The following is a 10527-nucleotide window of genomic DNA, read 5'->3' as shown; positions in this document are numbered from 1 at the left end:
CCCTCCTCCTTGAACATATCATCGCGGGACATGTGAAGATATGTGTTTTCATCATATTTTGGTATATGACCAGATAGTGCCCTCTTCTTAATGCTCTTTCTACTTGAAGGATATCTTGTTGGCACGCAACACCTAGAAGGCAGTCAACAATGCAAGCACATAGCTTGTGGAATCTCTTTCTATAAGGCAACATCTCGAGGAGGATGTGAGGAGCCTAAAGGCCACCCTCGAAGTGGCATCGAAGGCCCTCGCAGATGAGAAGGTGGCCCGAGGCTAGGAGACCTGAGCTTAGGCGGAGGAGAAACAATTCATAGAGGGCGAGACCAAAGGAGCCTCCTCAGAGGTGGCTTCCCTCCTACATGAGCTTGGGCTAGCTACTGGCCCCTGCCCTTTTGCTGACACTGATCTTCGGGGGGATGCTTGGGTGGCTCTGAGTTGCGGCAGCCATGCTAAGGTCATGTATTCTGGCCTTTAGGGACTTCCGCAGTAGAACCGCCATGCGCATCCTCTTCAGCACCCTAAGGGCCATCTGGTGTGCACACTTCAGTGAACTTCCCTCGTAGTAGCTTCAAGTTCCCCTCAAATGCAACACTGATGGCCTCCGACCGCGGGATCAAAAAGGTGGCCAATGCTTTCTTCACTAAGTATTGGTTCCCGTGAGGACACGAAGCTACTGTTGCCATGACCTGAAGGATGCGTGAGGCTAGCCGGGCATCGGGCATGGCCGACATGTTTGGATCACGCAATAGTGGCAGAGGGACCTCCCACGGCAGTGATGCAGGCAGAGCCTAGGTATCAGTCTCCCTAGGCTTAGTTTTGAATCTAGGCTTTTTTATCTTGTAAAAACATTTGCATCGTGTTTTTCAAGATTGTATAAATTTTTTAGTAGTATTGGAACCTTTACTTGAATGTGTCTGCTTTTCATACCCTTCGTTCACCTTTTAGAGGCTTGGTTTTGGAATAAAACATGCCGCGAGGCGAGGTCCACGTCCTGCTCATAGATAAGAGAAGTCATTGGCTTGGGGCCCTGGGATAAAAAACTAGCCCCTTTAGTGGACACACTTCCGCTAGCAATCGAGCATGATGGCATGTTTGTACCCAGTGCGACTTGGTGAAGGATCTTGCATCGACACCCTAATAGGGGTTTGAGGATTAGTGGATGGAGCACAAAGCAATTCACACTACCCAAAACATTGAAGTTGAAGAATTCTAGGTGAACTTTGATCATTCGGTGCTATCAGCATGAAGGGAACAAAGTCTCACCCAACGCCCAAGCGTCGATCACCCACGGATGCCAAAAGTGGAGCCCGTAGAGAAAGTGGAACCTTCTGTATGAGATCCCTCGGGTTCTCCTGAAAAGCACCCCGATGTACTATAATCTGTAACTTGATTTTCCTATTGTTGTATGAACCTCTTATTATTGTCTATCACTATGAGTTCTTAAACCTTGGCTTCGGAGGTCCATAGACCTACTCCGTCTTTAGGATGGTGAGTCCTCAGATTTCAGCCACAAGAGGTCCTTAGACATCACCCCTGCTTCATAGTAGGTGAACCATTGTACATTGTCCGTAGGGAGTCGTTAGATTTTATACCATATTCACAGTTGTGAATCCTTAGACTTCAGCTATGGGGAGTCCTTAAACGTCGCCCCTACTTTGTCGTAGTCTAGTCCTTAGACATACACCTTTGGGAGTCCTTTGACTTTACCCTATTTTTTATGAGTCCTTGGACTTTGACCACGTGGGAGTCCTTAGATGTCACCCCTTCTTCATCGTAGGCTAGTCCTTAGACGTATGCCTACGAGAGTCCTTAGACTTTACCACATGGTTGTGGGTTTGATCCCCATGGACGGTGCTAAATGTTGTGATAGTAGGAATCGGGATCACAACACAATGAATGAGTATATGGTGGAACTAGAATTCATTACCTCCTTACACCAAAGGGGTTGGGGTATTTATAGCTATACCCAAGCCACCCCGATTTGCATTACATGTATGCCCCTGTCTGTTAGGATATTCTCGTAATATCCTTGGGGTATAACAATCATTGTACCAATGCATGACGTACAAACATGGAATTTTACACCTATGTCCCTGTAGATATCTTTGATCAGTGAGACCTTTGGTATACTGGGCCTTCATCCCTGTGGTCGCAGCCACCATCGGGCCTTTTGGCAGTCGAACCTTAGAATCATCTTTAGGCTTCATTCCTTCGAGCTCCGATGCAGGCTTCGTTCCTTCATCCTCCTCGCTCTGCATCGGCTAAAACTTTGGTCTGGTTTACTCCTTTAGTGATCTTCGACCTTCCAAAGGTTTAGCCTTTGGGCTCCTCGTTCCTTGGCCACCCTTCGAATCCATACCTGCATCCAAAGTAGCTCAACGGAAGTGGTAACATCACTGATGACTTCCCATCTATGGGGTTGGTTGCGACCGACCAGAGTCAAGGAGGACTGATGTGGTACCATTCCCCCAATAGAAATGTACTATAACTCAGTTGGAACTGGTTCTCTATCATAGGAATCTCATCCATCATCCATATATAACGAATTGGTATTGTTGCCCTCCATTTCCTTTATAAACAAAAGAAAATTTATTTACGATCTGAAAATCTAGCTAGGTACTTCTGGAACACCAAAGGGCATATTTTATATTAATGTTATTGAATTCCAGTAATAAAACTACACTTTCATATGGAAACGCTAAGTATGGAAAAGAAAGAAAGAATCCATAGTTTATTGTTGAACCTATTCAATAAGTGGAACACATTAGTCATCCGCTCTATGAGAGTTGATAAAGGCCAATGACTTGTTCTCAAAACCAACATTCGTAACTTAGGATTGAAGAGTCGGGTAGAAAAAAAGGGGAGAACACCCTCGAGGACCTACCAATAAGGTACCAGCAGTACCTAGCCTAATGAACAAGCTCCTTTCCAAAGGCTATAGCGCTTTTCCCACCCACATCCACAAATAGGGGATTTCACTCTACTTCCAAAATGCCCATTTACAAACAACTTATTTAATGGCACCATTTGCATGTAAAATAACGGATGGTGGTAGGATCAAACCCGCTTTCCCCTGCTTTGAGAATGGAGTTGAGACGTATGGACACTCTCCCATAAGACCATGGCCAAGGGCTTCCCTTCGGGGACGAAAATTCCGTCGTAAAGGGATTTTCGTTCCCTTCAGCGCTCCAACGGTTTCCCTTTACGGTTCCCGTTATGAAGGGATTCTCAAGGTCATTCCCTTCAGGATGGGATTCTCTCTCGTTTCCCTTCTCGATTCCCTCGAAGGGAAGCTATTGGAGATGAGAGAAAATAAAGGGAATAGGAACGGGGAAGGGAATCGGGAAGGGAACGAAATGAAGAGAATATGGATGGAGATGGTAGAAAATAAAGGGAATGGGAATTGGGGAATAAGCGATCCTTCCCAACGTGTTTGAATCCAAAATTAAAAAGTTCACTGAGCGGCAAACAAACAAATAATCAGGTTTTGGAATTATCTGATTTGACCTATCCCAAAGAAATTCTAGTTACTTAATATGAAGAAATAATTCAGATTAATTAATGAATGTACTTTTATGTGTCAAATTTCTTGATATAATATTATGAGAACTAATTTTATATAGGACAAAAGCTTTTGGTATATCGTGAAGTATGAAGCAGCAAGAAAAGTGGGATCAATCGAGGATCCAATATTTTATTTCATGAAGGAAGTATCCTGCAAACCATTGGCTTAGTTTAGAGTAATAAATCCATATGCCATTGCACTGATTGGGGCGCTTGTAGTGATTTATGGGGCCAAAGATCAAGAAGTGGTTTATTTATATTTAGCATTCCTCTTATGATGATCTAATCTCCATGTCCTTGCAAAAAGAGGAAAAAGAATTTCATGTTCTTCCTTTAAGGAAGGGGTCAGAGATGTCCTATTGATTGCTTCTTTCTCCGGATGCCGAGAAAAGCATGCGAAAAAGAATTGAATGGTAAGATCCCTTAGTCACCCCAGAATGAAAGGGGTGATATTGTAGCTCTTGGCCTGCAAAGATTCGCTGTTAGATGCTCCATTTTCCTATTGAGGTTGAACCTCAACTTGGTTCTCTGACAGATAGCTCTCGTAGAAAGATGTTGGGCCTGGCCTGTTACTTCAATGAAAATGATCTCGCACATCCTTTGTAAGTCAACAAGGAATTATATTCTTTAATTTTTTTCTTACTTAATTTATGAATTTAAATTTTTTATTCTATTAGAATGGATTTGTTAGAAAATTTGAAGGATTACAACAAAATCTTTAGAAAGGGATCATTCGAGCTTATGAAAACAGGAAACTCGGTTTAAATAGATGCAACAGTTGCAGGCTAGGGTGCGGCTAAAATCTAAATGAGCTCATAGTATAGGAGGGAAAGTCAATTTATGGATGGAATATGCAATATTTACAGAAGTGTCTTCATTTATTGTGAAAAATCAATATAGTTAAGCTTATTAAATAATAAATACTAAACAGGCCAGACTTCTTTGTTTTTTTACCTGCACGTCAGCTTCTTCATGAATGCATTAACTGGACAACTAAAGTGACGCACACATGGCACAACAAAGTTAATGTGGATGCTTGCAACAAGATTAGACATCAACTATGTAATTCATATGTTCAAAACCCTATATTCACTACCACACAAACCCTCATCATATCACCAGTTCCAAGCTGGCTCCAAACCGGCATTACATAATTGACAGAGGTAGTACTGAGTATCACTGTTGATTTAGATACCGGTAATACGTTGGAAAAATAAAAAATAGTATATTTTCTTAAATCCTCATGTTTTATTGTCCTAGTGACATCAAACCCCAGGTTTTGTGACACGTGTCACTTACTGCATCCTTTTATATTTTGCCTAAAATCTGACTTGTGGGTCCCAAATAGAGGATGCCATGGCTCTTATGCCCATTCCACCCATGCTAATATACGTCGAACATAAAAAGACTAGCATCGATCTGAATGATCGATAAATTGAGTCACGGACGCATAGGGTGACGGTTTCTTCCAGCACGAGAGCGCGAGTCTCGACGTGATCGCCGAAGCTATTACGGCCTTGCGGGAGGCCGCCCACCAAGCCGCACAGCGCCGTTCATATCGCCGCCTCTCATTGGCCCTCGCCGTGAAGCTGCCGAACACCGATGGGTATTCAGATCATCTTCTCTGCATGTGATCTGTTTTCGAAATCCGTTGCATTTGATAGGTTTGTGCGCATGAATGGTGGTAGTATGATCAGTTTGTGATCCTGCTTTGCTGAGCAACGACAGATTGGAATAAACGATCGGTAGTGTTGCGGAGGGTCCAATTTCAGATACTCTAGCTGTAAAATTTAGATTTTTTTTGCTGCACGATTTGGGCCAATTCTACTGAATGAAAGACGTGTATTTGGTGCATATTTGTGTGGTCATGCAATGAAGTTTTGAATGATTCAGCTCTTTGCTTGATTTTAGATGTTCGCCGGCATTGACTACATTACGTTCAGACCAGAAGCATCAGAGAAAAGTTCTTGAGCCTGCACCAGCGCGTTGCGACATATCTGCAGTGGTGGGAACTACTGGAATATCTGTTTACAAAGACGAAATATTTCAGCTTTTGTACAATCTATCTTCCACAAAAATTACTCGGAAAGATAGTTGAATACTTTAATTGATTCATGTCGCTAACAGCTTATCTGTACGGGGGCCGATGGAACAGGGTGCAGAGGCGAATGGGGAAGAGGTACGATCGGATCAGTAAGAACGAAGCATGAGAAATTTTTTTCTTTTGTTATTAACCCTTGTAAGATTTGAAGCAAAATGTAAAAGGGTGAGGTTTTGTGAAACAATAGTACCATAATAACTGGGGTTATGTAGCACTTACCAAAAACCATAGGGTAGTACTACATAAACTTCTATATATACCGACTCATCACTGCCGATTTCTAATAGGCCAGCAGTGATGCGGAATTACTGTCGGTTTATAAGCCGTGCGAAAAAAATACAGTCATTGTGACTTACGAACTGACAGTGATAAGAGCAGTGATGTCTTGCTCCATTTTCACTGCCGGTTTAATCCACCAAACGGCAGTGATAGCAGGGCATCACTGTCGGCTTGTTATATGAGCCGGCAGTGATGTCTCGACTATATAAAAGTCGCTCTATCCTTCCCTAAGCCCGAGGACACAATAGAGAGGAGCTCTGTTTGTTCGGTGGAGGTCATTTTTGGTCACCAAGTTCTTAGTAGTTTCAAAATTTTGAGGAATCCTCATGCCATAAGTATTCCAAGGTATGTAACTTCATCTACAATCCATTTATAGTTGAATTTTATTTACTAAATTACTCTAGATTTTGAAAAGATAGAGATGCACATATGGCTATGATGTTTTAAGATAATGTAGATACAATTATATTTCATTTATTATACGGAAGCTTTAATTAGTAGCTTACGGTAGAAAGTGTCTTTATTATTGATTTACATTAGCTATAGATTTGAGCATATTTATTTTTTATTTTTTAATGAATTAGAAAAATTCGCCATAAAATTAAGATATATAGCAAGCTTTAATTATATTTTTTATATTTTAATTAATTTAGCAAGCTCTGATATAGAAACTTTAGGTATGAGCATATTTATTTTTGATTTATAATGAATTAGAAAAATTAGTCATGATATTTAGGTATGTTGCAAGCTCCAACTATATTTTTATATTTTAATTAATTAGCATACTCTTATATGAAAACTTTAGGTATGAGCGTATTTATTTTTATTTTTAATGAATTAGAAAATTTATCCATAATATTTAGGTATGTAGCAAGATCCAATTATATTTTTTATTTTATTTAATTAGCAAGCTCTAATATATAAACTTTATGTATGAGCATATTTTTTATTTTTACTTAATTAGTCCTACAAAAGGGTTGAATAATAAAGGAAATTTTTAGGGATGTTACTAACAAATACTCATCGGAAACGTACGCGAAAGCATACAAAAGGCGGGTCCTCCAACTAGGGCCAATTGCTGGTAGGAGATGCCGAGGTAATTTATTTGTTGGTGATCGCAAAATCTTCTAGATGTTATGAATTTAGATTTACAATAATGATATTTGTAGATGGACAGAAGATGGATGTACGATGCGAGCCGTGTCAGCGCAGAGTACAAGAACAACGTGGATTGTTTCCTGGTACAAGCCGCGGCGCAAAAGTCAAATACACGGTCTCAATACATGTGTTGTCCATGCGTCGATTGCGAGAATAAGAAGAAGTTTTCCACCACCTAACAGATACATTCCTACTTAATACCAAGGGGTTTTATGCCTGGCTATACTCGTTGGACCGAGCATGGTGAAGTTGAGATCGTACAGGAAGGGCAATATAATGGCAGAGAAGACGAAGACTTGTGCACCGATATGCCGGCTGATGAATACGATATGTCGCCTGCCGGAGATACGTTGGTCGATGATGATCTAGAGGAGATGTTAGTCGACGCCGATGATCTGGAGCAGATGTCGCGATGGGGAGGAAAACTTCACCATGAAAGAGAGTTTCAAAAGTTCCAGCGTATGGTAGAGGACTCTAAAACACCGTTGTTCCCGAGCTATGAGAATGAGCACACAAAGTTGCGTACCATGCTTTCACTGCTACAATTGAAGGCAAGCAACGGGTGGTTTGATATAAGCTTAGCAGAGTTGTTACTGTTCTTACAGAAATTGCTTCCAAAGGAAAATATGCTACCATAAAACACGTACCAGGCCAAGCAGGTTGTGTGTCCATTGGGGTTGGAAGTCCAGAAAATATATGCATGTCCAAACGATTGCATGTTGTATCACAGAGCGCATGCAGAGTTGGAAGCGTGTCTCGTCTGTGGTGCATCACAATACAAGCATGACTCTATGTATTTATTCGGCAACATGAGCAGTAGTCATAGCACTTGGCCTGTGACTCTATGTATCTACAACTTTCCTCCTTGGTTGTGTATGAAGCGAAAGTACATTATGATGCCGGTGTTGATATCAAGGCTAAGGCAACCTGGCAATGATATCGATGTATACCTGAAACCATTAATGAAAGATCTTGTAATACTGTGGAACGATGGTGTGCAGATATGGGATGCATGCAAACGAGAGAACTTCACCATATGTGCAATGTTGTTCGTAACAATCCAAGATTAGCTAGCCCTTGGCAACCTATCGGGCCAGACTATCAAAGGCTACTGTGTATGCGTGCATTTTTTTTGGATGAAACTGAGAGCTTGTGGCTGAAGAATAGCCAAAAAATGGTGTACCTAGGTCATCGTAAATTTCTTCGCAATAATCACCCGTACCGCAGTAACAGAAGAGCTTTTGATGGGAAAGTTGAGACTCGATCACCTCCTAAGCATCGCACTGGGAGACAGGTATATGACATGGTAAAGGGACTTAGGTTTATACTTAGAAAGGGACACGGGAGTACACCGGTTCTGAAATCTAATCTTAGAGCTTATATGTTCAAAAGGAAATATATTTTTATGACTTAGATTATTGGCCAGATTTGGTGGCTCGACACGCAATTGATGTCATGCACATTGAGAAGAATTTGTGTGATAGCTTGATTGGTACGTTACTAGAAAATACCTGGCAAAACAAAGGATACACTCCAAGCACGGAAGGACCTGAAATGATTGAAACTCAAATAGGATCTACATCCCGAAGATATGGAAGAAGGCAACAAATATCTTGGTCCCGCTATCTACAGTATGAGCAAGGTGGAGAAAATTGCAATGCGCAAGTACTTGCATGGAATCAAAGTTCCATCGGGTTACTCTGCCAACATAAAGAGACTAGTAGATATGAAAGATTTGAAATTAACTAGCATGAAGTCTCATGATTGTCATGTGATGATGACACAGATGCTTCCAATTGCAATTAGAGGTATTCTGTCGTCGAAGGTCCGAAACCCAACCATAAAGCTGTGTTCATTCTTCAACGCGATATCACAGAAGGCCATCGATTCGACCAAGCTAGATAAGGTGTAGGAAGACGTGGTCGAGACTCTATCCCAGCTTGAGGTATTGTTCCCTCCATCGTTTTTTGGTATCATGGTGCATCTCATTGTTCACATTATGAAAAAGATACAAATTTTTGGCCCCGTGTTTCTGCATCAGATGTACCCTTTTGAGAGGTTCATGGGAGTTCTGAAGAAATATGTTCGTAACCGAAATTGGCCGGAAGGCTGCATGGCCGAGGGCTGAGGAACCGAGGAGGTCATTGATTTCTGCGTCGACTATATGAATCTCAAATCGATTGGTGTGCCTGTATCTCGCCATGAGGGGAGGCTACAGGGGAAGGGACGATAGGTGCAAACTCATTCCGCACTAACGACGCCGTTTCATTCACGCAACCACATTTCGCAGTTCTGCAACAATCAGTTGTAGTGGGACCCATATGTCGAAGAACACCAGAAGATGATACGCACCATAAACCCAGGGAAGTCCGATGTTTGGATCGCGTAAGAGCACCAAGATCATTTTGGCACATGATTATGTAGACATGTGATGTATAAGCAAATAGAGTGTGCTCAGTTGACTGTGTTGGCTCACGGACCGTCAACTACAAGCCTCACATTCCAAGGATATGACATAAATGGCTATAAATTTTATATGAGAGATCAGGATAATAAGAGCGTCAAGCAAAATAGCAATGTCTGTATATATGCCTACGACTGCAATGGAAATAGGGAGACCTACTACGGATTTGTAGAGGAGATCTGGGAAGTGTCTCGTGGAAGATATTGAGGGTCGCGATGAGTTGTTGCCGGGTGGCAGACATCTAGGCCTCCAACTGGGCCATGACTTCTTAGGCCACGGAGAGTTCTGCAGGGCATTATGTTGAAGAGACAAGGTAAAGAGATGGAATGTTAGGAATACCAAAGGCTTACCCTTCATTTGGCCCTCAAGCACGGTGTCCACCCTTTCCTTCTTGGCAACAACATGGGAGAGCTGAAAAGGCGCAACTCGGTAGCCTCCTTCTCGACCTTGGCTACCTGGGCAGTGGCCTTATCGGTGTCGTTGCGGGCTTTTCCCAACTGGTGCACAAACAACTACAGAAACATCATGTTAGTACCTCTTATTTCATTAATTAAAACTGATACACTGTACGTAGATGCTTACCACACTGTAAGTGTTGAATACCGAGTCCAGGTGGTGGCCTACCCTCCCTTCAACCATGTCCCCCCAAGTTGCATCCAGAGGGATCCAGTACATTCCCTTCATAAGTGTTGCGACAGCCTCCGGAGCGGTGATCCCTAATTCCTGGCTAACAGCCATGATGTTGTGGGCTCACTAGGCTTCTTCTCACATCCTTCAAAGGAGGTGACACTCAGAGACTGAGGCGTTTGGGGCTTGGGGGCTCCTGGCGGCACTTTTAGTAGCCTACAAAAAGAAGAGTTTGAATAATATGCTCCAATCAACATAGGAATAGCGTTCACGGTACTTATGCTGGGCCACTTCTTGGCTAGGGAGGGCTTAGGAGGGGCTCTGACCTCTTGAG

Source organism: Phragmites australis, chromosome 3 (genome assembly GCF_958298935.1).
Source record: "Phragmites australis chromosome 3, lpPhrAust1.1, whole genome shotgun sequence".
NCBI classification, from domain to species: Eukaryota; Viridiplantae; Streptophyta; class Magnoliopsida; order Poales; family Poaceae; genus Phragmites; species Phragmites australis.
The sequence above is the reverse complement of the archived record's forward strand: the minus strand, read 5'-3'. Positions refer to the sequence as shown.